Raw genomic sequence first — 10,583 nt, 5'->3', positions numbered from 1 at the left:
TAAAGCAGCAATCAACACAGTTGAGCAAGTGTCTATGTGGTGGGGTGAAGCATCCTTTGGGTACATATCCAAGAGTTCTATAGCTGGATCTTGAGGTAGCTCAATTCCTATCTTCCTAAGGAACTGTCACATCGATTTCCCAAGTGGCCGTCCATGTTTGCACTCCCACCAGCAATGGAGGAGTGTTCCCCTTGCTCCACACCCTTGTGAGCATGAGTTGTCACTTATTTTCTTTATTTCAGCCATTTTGACTGGCATAAGACAAAACTATGAAAGAAGTTTTGATTTACATTTCCCTGAAGGCTAAGTGTATTGAACATTTCTTTGTTTCTCAGCCATTTGAGCTGTTATTTTGAGAACTTGCTGTTTAGGTCTGTATCCCATTTTTTAAATTAAGTTATTTGTTTTCTTGATATCTCCTTTTTGAGTTTTTTTTATATATTTTGGATATTAGCCCTCTGCTGGATGTGTAGTCTTTAAAAATCTTTCCCATTGTGTAGGCTGCTACTTTGCCTGAATGATGTGCCCTTTGTCATTCAGAAGCCTTTCGATTTCATAAGGTCCTATTTATTAATTGTTGACCTTAGTGCCTGTGCAAACAGTGTTCTGTTTATGAAGTCTTTGCTTATGCCAATGAGTTCCAAGGTTTCACACACTTCCCCTTTTATCTGGTTCAGTGTACTTAGTTTTATGATGAGGTCTTTGACCCATTTACACTTGAGTTCTGGGCAGGGTGATAAGTATGTATCTATATCTATTTTTCTACATACAACCATTCAGTTTAACCCACACCAATGAAGAAGGTGTTGCCTTTTTTCAAGTATGTATTTCTGGCTTCTTCATCAAAAATTGGGTGTCTTCAGGTGTGTGGATTCATGTCTGAGTCTTTGTTTCACTGTTTTCTTTCTCAGACCACTTGTTGTTTATATACAGGAGTGCTACTGACTTTTGTGAGTTAATTTTGTATTCAGTGAATTTGCTGTGGGTGTTTATCAGCTGTAGCAGTTTCCCAGGGGAATCGTCAATGCCATTTATGGATACTATCACATCATGTACAAATAAAGATACTTTGACTCCTCCTTTCCAATGTGTATCCCCTTGATCTGCTTCAGTTGTCTTATTGCTCTAATTAAGTCTTCAAGTCCCATATTGAACAGGTTTGGAGAGAGTGGACAACCTTATCCTCTTTCTCATTTTAGTGGAATTGACCTGAGTTTCTCTCCATTTAAGGTGATGTTGGCTATATGCTTGCTATAAACTGCCTTTATTATGTTGAAGTATGTCCTTCATATCCCTAATCTCTCCAAGACTTTTACAAGAAAGGGTGTTGGAGTTTGCAAAGGCATTTTCTGCATCTAATGAGATGATTGTTTAATTTTTGTCTTATAGGTTGTTTATTTGGTAGATTAGATTTGTGGCTTTACATATGTTGAGTCATCCCTGCATTTCTGGGATGAAGTTTACTTGATCATGGTGGATAATCTTTTTAATGTGTTCTTGAATTTGGTTTGCAAGTGTTTTATTGAGAACGTTTACATCTATATCTTTAATTCTCTTTCCTTATTGAATCTTTGTGTGGTTTGGGTATTAGAGTAACTGTAGTCTCAAAACAAATTGGGCAGTGTTCCTTCCATTTCTATTTTGTGGAATAATTTGAGTATTGGCATTAACTCTTGTTTGAAAGTCAGGTAGAATTCTTTGCTAAAGCCATCTGATATGGACTTATTTTGGTTGCAATCTTTTAGTGACTGCTTCTATTTCACTCTATTTCACTAGGGGTTATAGGTTTATTTAAACTGTTTATCTGATCTTGATTTAACTTTAGTTAGTGGTATCTATTGGGAAAATTGTCCATTTCTTTTAGATTTTCAGATTTGATGGAGAAAATATTTTTTAAGTATATCCTTTTCATTTTTAATTTTCTTAATTTGTTTATTCTTTTCATCTTTTAGTTAAATGGACAATGATTAATTAATCTTATTGATTTTCTCAAAGAACCAATTCTTTGTTTCATTGATTGTGTTTTTCATTGTTTGTTCCTATTTTATTGATTTCAGCTCTGAGTTTTATTATTTCTTGCCATCTGCTCCTTTTGAATGTGATTTCTTCTTTATATTCAAGAACTTTCATGTGTGCTGTTAAGTTACTAGTATGAGATCTCTCCGTCTTTTAAGCTTTCTTTTTATTTATTATTTGTGTCTTACACATCATGCATTTTGATCTCATGCATTTCACTGCCCCTTCATATCTGCCCTCTGCCCTTGCAACTCCTGACCCAAATCAAATAAAATTTAAGAGAAAAAAGAAGAAAAGAAAAAAAAAGAGGACAAATCTCATCATGGAAGCTGTATTGTGACACAGTGAGTCACGCAGTAAACCCTTTTGTCCATACATCTTTAGTTGCAAGTGTTTATTGCAAAGAGTCATTAGTCTGTTGTGAAGTCTCTGGTTTCTGCCTCACTACTGACGCTAGGCCTTCACTGGAAGTCCTTTTGGTTATTCTGCTGTTGCCCTTTGTTGTGGAGATCCTATGGCTCTGGGTATGCAGGACTGGCCCTTTCATGTGCTCCCAAGGATGGGCTAATTCATAACCCTGGTTCTGGGCCTGGGAAGTTGCAGGGTTGGTCAGCCCACCAGCATACACACACACACACACACACACACACACACACACACACACACACACACACAGAGCCTTCCTCACCACCAAGGTGAGCTCTCTAGCATTTCCCTAGCTAGTTCACCCCTTACAGCAATGAGCAAGGGGTGGAGCCAGTTCTCCTGCTTTCACACCCTCAGGATTCACTCTCCCACTCCTGGACCATCTCTACAGTTACCCAGGCGAGGTGCAAGGCCACTCTCCCAAGTGCTGAAGCTGGTGAGGGGCAGGGACAGCTCTTGGACTCTTAAGGGCTTACTGCCACCTGCCACAAGACGCAAGGGGGGACATCTCTTCCCCACCCACACCACTACATGGCAGATGAGGGGCAGGGACAGATCGCCCATGCTCATGTTCTTGGGCTGGTTCACCTATACCCCTTTCAATAGGGTCAGCTCTATTGTACTACCCAGATGAGGAACAGGGTCCATTTTCCTGAGTGCTGCAAATGGGAAAGGGGAGGGTCAACTCCCTCATCTCTTGCCGATGAGGGGCAAAGGATAACCGGGTGATGGGAAGAGCCTGCTCTCCTGAGGGTTGCAGCCAGTGAGGAGCAGAAGCAGGTCTCCCCCTCTTATGACGCGAGCTCCCCCACCTGCCTCAGGCATAGAGGGTGGGGGCATCTCTTCCTCACGTATGCCGCCATATGGCAGATGAGGGGTGGGGCCAGATCCCTCATGCTCATGGTCTGGGGGCCAGCTCACCTGCACCCAATAAATAGGGTCAGCTTTACTCTGTTGAGATGAGGTACAGGGCCCACTCTCCTGAGTGTTGCAGCTGGCAACGGGGGAGTCAGCTTCCTTGCCAGCTGGAAGTGGTAAGGGTAAGGGGGAAGGCATCTTTCCCTTGCTTCCCCCACCATGCTGCAGATTAGGGAGGCAGTACCAGCTATGCCCCTCTCACACTCTCAGAGCTGGCTTACCCATGCCCCTATCTACAGAGTCAACTCTACCGTGCTGCCCAAATGAGGTTCAGGGCTTGTTCTCCTGAGTACTGCAGCTGGTAAGGGCTTGGCTCAGGTTATCCCACCTGCTGCCAATGGTGAGGGGTAAGGGGAGAAGATTTCCTTACCCATGCTGCCACATGACATACTAGAGGGGCACAGCCTGCACTAACATTCTCACGCCCTCAGGGCCAGCTTGCCTACGCCCCTGTGAACAGGGTCAGCTCTGTTGTGCTACCCAGATGAGGTGTAGGACTCTCTCTCCTAAGTGTTTCACTGGAGATTGGCAGACCAGTTCTCCCTAGTGTTGCAGCCAGTGAGGGGCGGGGCCAATTCTGTACAGCCCCATCCTCTTGGCATTTGGTAGTATCAGGAGCCACAGATATCAACAGAGACTTCAGTTCCATCAGAGTCACGAACTACGGTATGGGCCCCAGCAGCAACCTGGGCCCACCACACATCACCACGGCACTGAGTGGAAATCAAGCCATCCACTTCAGTCCACTTCTCACCTCTCGCCTCTTCAGATATGCCTCTGTTCACAGGACATGAACCATTCACCACCACCACCCCATAACACACCATACATTTGCTCACCATATTACTGCCCATCTGCCTAGCACTGCAAGGTGCCTCATGAGCCCATGTTTTCTCCTTGGAGCCCAAGGCAGACTGCTCCAGGCCTGCATGTGGGTCTCCTTGTCCCACTCAGCCTATCTTGGGCTTACCAGGACCATGCTTTCTCATCACTAAGAGCGCCAGGCTCCTGGTTGCAGGGGAAGTGTTGCTGGAGTTCTCATGGCCTAGGGCTAGAAAGCCTGTCTATGTTTTTAAAGTGTAGACATTTATTGCTAAGAACTTGCCAATTAGAATCACCTTCATTGTGTCCCATAACTTTGGGTATGTTGTTCATTTATTTTCATTCCATTCTAGAAAGTCTTATTTATTTCTTAATTTCTGTCTTGACACACTTTTCACTCATTAGTTATTCAATTTCCATAAGTTTGTAAGCTACCTATTGTTAATATCTGCCATCAGTGGTGATCAGGTAGTATGTAGGGCATTATTTCAATTTTCTTGTATCTGTTGAGACTTGCTATTTTTCAAAGTATGTAGTCCATTTTTGAGAAAGTTCCATGGGGTGCTGAGAAAAAGGTGTATTCTTTTGTGCTTCAGTGAAATCTTCTGTAAATATGCTAGGTCCATTTGGTTTATCATGTCAGTTAGCTCCAGTATTTCTCTGTTTACTTTCTATCTGGAAAGCCTGTCTCTTGGTAAGAATGGAGTATTGAAGTCTTCCACTATCAATGTGTGAGGGTTAATATGTGATTTAAGCTGTAGTAATGGGTTTGTTTGTTTTGTTGTTGTTGTTGTTGTTTTTTGTTTTTTTTTTACAAACTTGGGTGCCTTTGTGTTTGGTGTATCAGTGTTAAGAATTGCAATGTCTTTTGATGGATTTTTCCTTTAATGAGTATGTAATATCCTTCTATTGGGGCAGGCCACAGAAGTTTTGGATCAGGACAAAATTATTAAAGGATGAAATTGATACAATGCACTCACGAACTCACAAATACACAACAAAGTGGCATCACTACTTCTTCATCCCCCATCCACAAAAAGGGTGCACAACCCTTCTCCTCCAGTTCTTAAAGGGTCATGCATCTTCAGAGAAGACCACACCCATCAGACCAACCCGCTCCTCTCTATTGGTCATTATACTGAATGGCAGAATTCCCACTACATTCTTCCCTATTTCTTCTGATTAGTTCTGGTTTGAAATCAATTTTGTCAGATAGTAACATGAATACACCCTTGCTTCTTAGGTCCATTTGCTTGGAAAATCTTTTTCTATCCCTTTACCCTTGTAAGATACCTATTCTTGATGTTAAAATGTATATCTTGGATGCAGCAAAGGGATGGATCCTATTTTTATAACAACTCTTTTAGTCTGTATTTTATTTGTGAATTAAGACCATTGATGTTCAGAGATATCAATGATCAGAGTTTGTTGATTCTCATTATTTTGTTGTTGTTGTTGTTGTTTTTGTTGTTGTTGTTGTTGTGGTGGTGGTGGAGGTGGTGGTGGTGGTGGTGGTGGTGGTGGTGGTGGTGTGTGTGTGTGTGTGTGTGTGTGTGCTTTCCTTCTTTTGATTTACTGATCTGTGATTATTCATTCCTTGTGTTTTCTTGAGTATGGTTAGCCCATTTAGTTTGGAGTTTTTCTTCTTGTGTCTTCTATAATGCTGGATTTGTATACAGCAGATGTTGCTTAAATTTGGTTTCGTCATGAAATATCTTATTTTCTCCATCTTTTGTGATTGAAAGTTTGCTGGGCATAGTAGTGTGGGCTGGCTTCTGTGGTCTCTTAGAGTCTGTACGCTCTTCTGACATTTAGAGTCTCCATTGAGGATCAGGTGTCAGAAAAAGGATTGCTTTGATAAGTTACTTCTTCTTTTTCCCTTGCAGTTCTAATATTCTTTCTTTGTTCTGTAGGTTTTGTGTTTTGATTATGTGTCAAGGGGACTTTCTTTTCCAATCCAGTCTATTTGGTACTCTGTATGTTTCTTGTACCTTGATAGGCATCTCCTTTTTAGATTAGGGAATGTTTCTTCTATAATTTTGTTGAAATTCTGTGCCTTTGGCTTTGGTTGTTTTTGTTTTGTTTTGTTTTGTTGTTGTTTTTTACTCTCTCCTTCTTCTATTCCTATTACTGTTATTGGTCTTTTCATGGAGTCCCAGATATCTGGATATTTCATTCCAGTACTTTATTTTAGGTTTAACATTTTTTTTTGACTGAGGTATCCATTTTTTCTATCATGTTCTCAATGCCTGAGATTCTCTCTTCTATCTCTTGTATTCTATTAGTGAAGTTTGCTCAGGGGTTCCTGTTTGAGTTCCTAAATTTTCTATTTCCAAATTTCCTTTAGTTTGGGTTTTTGTTTGTTTGTTAGTGATTATATTTCCACTTTTGGGTATTGAATAATTTTATTCATTTCCTCCCACTTTTGTGCTTTCATCAAGGGATTTATTAATTTTCTTTTTAAGGACCTCTATCATATTCACAAAGGCTATTTTAGGGTCTTTGTCTTATGTGTCAAGGATGCTCCAATACACAGGGCATACTGTGACAGTGTTGATTGGCTCAGGGGTGAAGTATTTTTATGGCTCTTACTGATTGTAGGGTTGTTTGTTTGTTTGTTTGTTTGTTTTGGGGGGGGTTTGTTTTTTTGTTTTTTTTTCTGTTTTTTTTTGTTTGTTTGTTTTGTTTTGTTTTGTTTTTTGAGATAGGGTCTCTCTGTTGGAACTCACTTGGTAACCCAGGCTGGCCTCGAACTCACAGAGATCCGCCTGGCTCTGCCTCCCGAGTGCTGGGATTAAAGGTGTGCACCACCGCCACCGCTGCCGCCGCCGCCGCCACCACCACCACCACCACCACCACCACCACCACCACCACCACCACCACCAGGCACTGATTGTGGTTTTGTTTTTTTGTTTCTTTGTGGTTTTTTTGTTTTGTTTTTTGGGTTTTGTTTTTTTTTTTTTGATTTTTTTTTTGAGCTGAGGATCGAACCAGGGCCTTGTGCTTGCTAGGCAAGTGCTCTACCACTGAGCTAAATCCCCAACCCCCTGACTGTGTTTTGTAACTGTCTGTTAGGCATCTGGGTTTGGGATGATTTTAATTCTCGATGCTGATATCTCATCTTTCCTTGTTGTGAGGGTGTTTTGTACCATGGTTTCTGTTGCCATCCCTGGTTCTTAGGAGAGTGTGGTGGTTGTGTGTTGCCTGGTAGGAAATGATTTGGGGAATCTAGGTGTGGTCATTTTGGATTCCAGGTAAAATGTGTTTCTTGGTGTTGAGATCTCATACTTAAGGAAGGGGATGGGCTGAAGAGTGATCTTCATAGGTGCACAGGAACAAGGAAAGCAGGGTATTCAAATAAGAGTAATAAGTCGGAGAGTGACGAGAGCACACAACAGTGTTCTGATGTGGAGCTGGAACAAGAAAGCTGACTTCAAGGAGAGAAGAAAGGAGAGTTCTGAAGCCCACCCATCTGCTTTGCTGGTCTACTTGCCTCTCTGGCATGTTTGGCTTATAGTTTCCCAGAGAATTCCTGTTGGGTTGGGGGCTGAGATTAATAAGATGACTGGGAAAGAAGGTTTGAGGAGAAGATCTGTGTGACCTACAGGCAATGGTATCATGAACCCATCATTTTGTCAGTGGCCAAATTTTCCTCATGGGGAGAACAAGTCATTGGCACAAAGCATATTATACTGTTAAGTTCGATTAAAGGAGATGGTGAGGTATCTTGAGCTTTTAGCAAGCAGCCAGACATGGGCAAGAAGACATCATTCTAATAACGCCCAAGTCCCCATTAGCTACAGGTCTCTCTAGTAGCAGGAAATATTTATTTCCTAAAGATAATCTCTAAATGGCTACCTATGAGAGAACGACTGCCAGGGTCCTTAAGATATGGAGGAGGGCTGAAGCCTACTGGAACTAGGATAAGTTGGGGGAACAGAGAATTAAAAGTCATCTAAGACGTCTTTACCTTCTGAGGATCTCAAGAATCTGTCCAAGTGGGTCAGGCTGATTTTGTAGACTTGGATCATGACAAAGGAATGAAGCCTTGAGTATAGGTGGCCTCTGACTCCTGAGAAGGGCTGTGAAAGAGCGGCCACTGTGGAGAACATCACTGCAGTCAAAAGCACCGTGAAGAGACCTCTGCTCCAGGGATTAGAGTAGTACTGTGGCCAAGGCACATCACAAAAGACACAGGATATTTTCTGTCCAGGGTCTGACTATCAAATTTATCCTTGTTCATTAGAATGTACTCTGACTTAGAGTCTGAAGACATAGAAGGAACTTGTGTGGTGGCACAGGTATCCAGTGGTCCTTATTCCTAGTCAGCATACATGTACAGGAAGAACATTCAAGGCATTTGAAATATATTGAGGTATGACTTTCCAAAGGGGCATACAAAATGGGTTGACTATATTTGTCCATCAGCCTCAGTGTGTAGCATTGACTTAGCACAGCTTTGGATTATGTACCATAATTCCTTGGGTTCTCATCTTCATAGTCTAACAAGGCTCTGGGAATATTAACAAGAGCCTTTCTGTTTGTTTAGGATGTATCAAAGACATAAGAACTTCTTATCTGTTATTTAAAGGTAAAAATATCCTGTTAAATTATAAGGAACTAGAAATGGCAAAATTAGAGTTGAGACTAAAATTAAGCACAACTTAATAAGGATTAATTTATCACACAAATGTGACATTTTTGCAGGTAGGTGGACTTTTGTTCTAAGAGGAAGGCATGTACTCTACATCTTTTGCACCCTCTATGATGGAAGTCTTAAAAAAATTTAGATGAAAGGAAAAATACTTTATTAAAATAAGCTAATATATTAATAATTCACAAGTTATAATAATGAAAATTATAAATCTAGGCTTTGGAAATGAATCCAAAATACGGCAAATCCTGAAACTGTATTTTGGTACAGCACCAGACTTCAATGAGTCTTAAGCTCTAGCATGTTTTAGAAGATGATAGGGGAAATGGTTAAGAAAATAATTTGATGGTGGTGATGATGGTTTTTTTTTTTTTAAAAAAAACACGGTTGTTTGAAAGAATAGGAGGGAGAGAAGACTTGGGGGAGACAGGTGGTCACTGGGGCGCTTGGAGGGGTGGAGGAAGGGGAACTGTGGTCAGAATGTATAGTACAGAGGATAATCTATTTTCAATAATATTGTTTAGATTCTAAAATGATGAGGCAAAGTGTACCTTAGAATTGAAATAGCTCTTTCTATGAAAGAACTTGGGGTCGTTTTTGTTGTTAAGGCATGATTGTTTATTTGTTACCCTTAAAGACTTATTTTTGACTGGACTCAGACTTAGAAGTAGAAGCTCTCAAAGAGGACAGCCTACATCTCTTGGCAATCTGTTCCTGGTGCTTTTCTTTGGCTTCCTTCATTCTCTTGGCCAAAAGTTTAGCACATTCTGCAGCCTTCTCCTTGTTTTACTTTGTTTGTTGTTTGGACAGTGTTTGTGTTGCAGGACACATGGAGTAACAAGACACTGAATCTTGGGTTCTTTGGTCCTGGACTTCTTACTTTCTTTGTTTAGAGGCTTTCTGACCACATATTGGCAGACATCATCTTCTTTAGAGAGATTAAAAAGCTTTGGGATTCTGCTAGCTCTTTTAGGTCCCAACTGACAAGGGACACAAGGGACAGTAGTATCTGTCAGTCCTGGAATATCCTTTTCTTTCTTTCTTTCTTTCTTTCTTTCTTTCTTTCTTTCTTTCTTTCTTTCTTTCTTTCTTTCTTTCTTTCTTTAACAATAACCAAGTTGAGAACACTGAGATTGGCATCCAAGATGCATTCTAGAACAGACTTGCTCTTCCTCTCCTCCATTCTCCTTGGTCTATGACAAGAATGCCCTTTATTCAACAGCAGACACACTCTGCCATGGGTCAAAATGTCTTGCTTCATGGATAAACCTTGTTTGTTCTTCCTGCCACTGGTTCGGACCACAAAACCCTTCCACTCTTCACCCAGAGCATCAGCAGCTACTTCTGTGGCCAGCACTTCTCATAGAATGTATGAAGCCTGCGCTCATCATCTACATTGATGAGTTTCTCACAGCCAGTGGCAGAGAAGGAGATATTCATCTTCATCTTGACCTCATCTGAAGGTTTTTAATAGTCCTTTTCTTAATTGTGCATCTTACAAAGTTCCTTATCTCATACAGTGTTCCTCTTTTTAAGTTAATTTCTTTGATTTGTTCTTGTTTTTAAGAGTAAAATTTCAATATGCTGCCAGGGTTGCCTCAAACTCCCAGGATTCAGTAATCCTCATGCCTCTGCTTCCTGAGTAGCTAGAACTGCAGTATTTGCCTAAATTCCTCTTCTACTTTCAGAATAGACACAGAAGCAAGCTAATAACCTAGTGCACTTGCACCTAGAGAGTTCTCCACCC

The 10,583-nt window shown here is 41.0% G+C and overlaps 1 pseudogene; it reads right to left on the bottom strand.

Annotated features, from left to right (window-relative positions):
- Positions 1-9,475: 9,475 nt before the first annotated feature.
- LOC118578507 lies at positions 9,476-10,282 on the bottom strand (annotated as a pseudogene).
- Between the last annotated feature and the right edge of the window lie 301 nt (positions 10,283-10,583).

The sequence above is a fragment of the Onychomys torridus genome, chromosome 2, assembly GCF_903995425.1.
Source record: "Onychomys torridus chromosome 2, mOncTor1.1, whole genome shotgun sequence".
Classification (NCBI taxonomy): Eukaryota; Metazoa; Chordata; class Mammalia; order Rodentia; family Cricetidae; genus Onychomys; species Onychomys torridus.
This window is presented reverse-complemented; position numbering and strand designations above follow the sequence as displayed.